Here is a 3,831-nt window from a genome sequence, read left to right as displayed (position 1 = left end):
AATGACCTGGAAAGCACAGACATTTCAAACATCTCACTAAGAACTGTATCGCAGTAAACTCAGGTATTCTTTCAACATGGGGAGAAGGAAGATCTAAACTGAGAATGAAAGAGCTAACTTAAGGCTAACTATAAGTTATGGGAAGCCAAAAACAATGCTCTCACTTTTTTTTTTCTTTTTTTAAATTCAGTTAGAATAAGATTCCTTTTAAAAGTTCACTAACTGAACTTTCAAAAAAATTAACATGCAATTTCATAAGTAATTAAATTGTGGGCACATCTGTCACTAGGGCTAATTAAAAGGACAGGTTCACTTGTGCCCTGGAAGTTAAGTGTAGCTCAGAGAGAGGACAGCAGCTAGTGAAACCCACATTTATTCTAGCAACATTTAGCTACTGGGCAATGGCAGTGAAAAAGAAGGTCTACTTCTGAAATGCTTCTAGACTGCTTGAGACCTACCTTATTTTTAACAATGGCTCAACCCTTAAAATGTCATGAAACAGGATAGTTAGAAATTCTTCAGGATCTAGGAGAAAACAAAACAAAACTAAGTGAATTAGAGAGAAAATTTCAAAACCATTCTATTCTTTAAGAGAGACATATTAATTAAAAGTTTAGTTATTTCAGGTTCCCGTGACAAGGGAAAACTTATAATAAAACATTACTTTTTCATTTGTTGTCATGATGCCCTATTTAACAGAATATTCTCATTCACACACAGTGAAATCATTTTTATGTCTTCTGGGAGGTTCAGTAGAATATACCTGGTATATGCCCTATTTCTTCTTCTATTTTAGCAATAGCCATGTGTATAAATGCCACAGCTGGTTATAGTATACTGTTAACAAACTAATTCAGGAGTTGAATCTGAGCGAATTCTGCAGTTGTGAGCAGACAGAAGTGCTGGCCAATGCTCCACAGCCCCTTTCAACAGGGAGCACAGTGGGAAACTGAGTGCTGGGGACGCTCCCTATCACAGGAAGAGAAGCAGCTCCGAACAGCACTGCTGGGGACAAGCACAGCTCTTTACTTGGTCATCTTCTGTAGAGCCAGCCGGCTGGCCTCTTAAAGGCTTCTTCCACATCACATCACTTCAGAAATCAGGAGAAATATGCATGTCACATAGAAAAGAAACTTTTCATATTTTTGCAGTGCTGGGATTCAAACACAAGGCCTCTTACATACTCCACCACTAGCCCTCTCAAATAATTCTAACTTAAATTTAATCCTCTAAACTAAATAGGTATATTTCTGTAAATAATTTAGCATATTACTAGATGATAAACTTTCAAGTTATTTTCAATGCATGTATTATAAATTAAAAGGGTCACCTTTTTCTTCAGAGGTAAATCCTGATGCAGCCCCAACTTTTTCAAGTATTTTCCTCAGTTTCATAATTTTTGTGGCACACACATATCCATATCTGTTGATAAAAATGAATTAACTGACACTGGCACAGTGAGTCATATGACACATCTTAATAATCGAGTACTTTTCATACAATTCTAACATGTTAACAAAAACAATAGACATGGCATTTATTTTTAAGAAACAACTAGGCTTCTTACAGAAGTTTGAAAAGTGAAAGTCTGAGAATCAGAATTGTTTCCAGATACTATTAAACACCTTAAAAATAACTACCATGTACTAATACAATTCTGAACTTTTAATGAAGCCTGGGTGAAGCAATTTTTAAATGGCATTTGCTTATTATATTAAAACACTTATTTTATAAAATAGGATATCCAAATTGTAGAAAGCCCTTCTTATACACAGGATAAAGACATGGAAAAGGGAACTGATGAGATGCTAAAAATCTAAAGTCTGAAATCAAACAGTCAACGTAATTATGACATTCTCTTTGTTTGACTATAGGAGACCATGGGCTTACAAGAACAAGTCAGAGCCAGCTAATCATACTGTGTACCTGCTTTTTAGAGCGACTATCCACTTACTTGGTAGCTTTGCAATCAGCAAACACTAAACACCTACCACTTGTGTAATGCTATATGTAGGGCACCAAAAATACAAAAGGAGATTAAAAAAAAACTAACAACAACAACAAAAAAAAAAACCAAATAAACAAAACAGGATCTCTGCCTGTGGGCGCTTCTAATACAGAAAGCAAAACCTCTGTCCAAACAACAGATATGACAGTTGCAGACACAAGAAATATATCTCAAATTTCTGAGCTACTGATCTTGGCTTAGCCTCTTGAGCTATCAAGTGCTGGGATTACAGGTATATCCCACCACACCTGGCAAGATGCACCTTGGTCTCATAGGCCATGCAGCAAGTGTTTTCTATAGACTGGTGACAAAATTAGAATAACTGTGATTCTGGACTAGTTGGGCAATCGTATGGAAAAAACGTTTACTGATGGATTGACAGTATTTTAACAGAAGGAAGGTTGTGATAATATGCCTTGTAGTTAAGATTTGACCTGTGCTGTTCTAGAGTCATTTACATAGGGAAAGAAAAATCTGAGAGTTTAAAATTTGTGTAAGTAAAATAATTAATATTAAAATCAAAGCACATAGTTAAAGGATAAGATGATTAGAGAAGTAAGGCAAACAAGTATCTAGAGAAATTTGTTTCATTTTTAGTTTACTTTCTTAGCTATGTGACACAGTATGTCGTTTGGAATACTCCTTATAGTTCCATGTTTTGTTATTTTTAAATATATGACGTTAATTTTTATTTTCACTGTTAAGAAAAGTGTATCACAAAGTTTAAATTGATCACAGTTGGACTTTAAATTGCATAGTTTGTTCTCTATGTCCCTGACCTGTCTGTTTCCTGATCACTGGCTAACCTAACTCTTCATCACATAAACGCCTTGTGAAGTCATCACACTTCACCATCATGTATCAAAGTCTTCCTCCATGGTCTTCTGCACATTTACAACTTCCTTAGTAAAGGAGGAAAAGAAGACCTAAAGAAATTCTTTTAAACAAACAAAAGGCCATGTCACTTTAATATACCTCACTTGTTTACAGTGCGATGTCATTGCTTCTTTGTGGTGCATGATTCCAAATGAGTCCCATCATTTCACAGAATGCACTGCCCAGACTAAAAAACACATAGACAGAGGACGAAAAATAAAGGTTTTAAAAAGTCAGTATTTCATGAGAACTAACTTCTTTTTTTTTACTACATCAGTACAGAGCATAAATTAATTACTATACAAGAAAACAGTAAACAGAACACCAACTGAAAACAAAACACATGTCTTCTACTTACATTCTCAGAGGATTAACTATTCCTGTCCTCAGTAGCTCCTGGGTCTCACTATAATACTCTACATCATTCTTTTTTTTGGGTCTAAGCAACATATTATCCAGAACAGAACTAAAAGCAAATAAGCTGCAAAATCAAAGAATATTTTCCTCATGTTATAAAAACAATAATATTTGAGAAAGATTCTTAAAGGAGTAGGAAGAGGCAAAGGGATAAAGTGTAGGGAACCACTGGTCTAAGAACTCATGGACAGACCACACAGGCCCTGTGCTCAGTACCCGGTGACCCTGCAGATCCAGACCAGAAACACCAAGACTGCACCATACACGTGAAGGTTGAAAACACTCCAGAGAACATTATGAAAGAAGCTTGTTTACATAAACCAAGAGAGGCCTGGAAATCGGTCACACACACACACACAGACAACACAGGGAGAAATTCAGAGACTGGTCAAGACCAGATCAGACTAGTCAGGACAAATTCATCTCATTATCATGAGATAGGCATTTCCTTATAATAACTTGTGAGTGATTAGCAATAAAAATTTGCTGGTATCAAAGAAAATAAATTTAGTTAAAATAAATTTTTATCA

General features: G+C 35.5%; 1 long non-coding RNA gene across 1 annotated transcript; it reads right to left on the bottom strand.

The window, feature by feature from the left end:
- Nucleotides 1-456: 456 nt before the first annotated feature.
- Nucleotides 457-3,555, bottom strand: LOC126496191 (uncharacterized). Its single transcript, XR_007590298.1, has 3 exons — nucleotides 3,243-3,555; nucleotides 1,331-1,422; nucleotides 457-525 (listed from the first exon to the last, which is right to left on the bottom strand). It is a non-coding gene; the product is annotated as an uncharacterized lncRNA (long non-coding RNA).
- Nucleotides 3,556-3,831: the final 276 nt, after the last annotated feature.

Source organism: Alexandromys fortis, unplaced genomic scaffold (genome assembly GCF_014885135.2).
Source record: "Alexandromys fortis isolate MF-2015 unplaced genomic scaffold, M_Fortis_MF-2015_v1.1 scaffold_1639, whole genome shotgun sequence".
In the NCBI taxonomy this organism is placed as follows: domain Eukaryota; kingdom Metazoa; phylum Chordata; class Mammalia; order Rodentia; family Cricetidae; genus Alexandromys; species Alexandromys fortis.
Note: the sequence above shows the minus strand (reverse complement) of the source record. Positions and strands in the feature narration are given on the sequence as shown.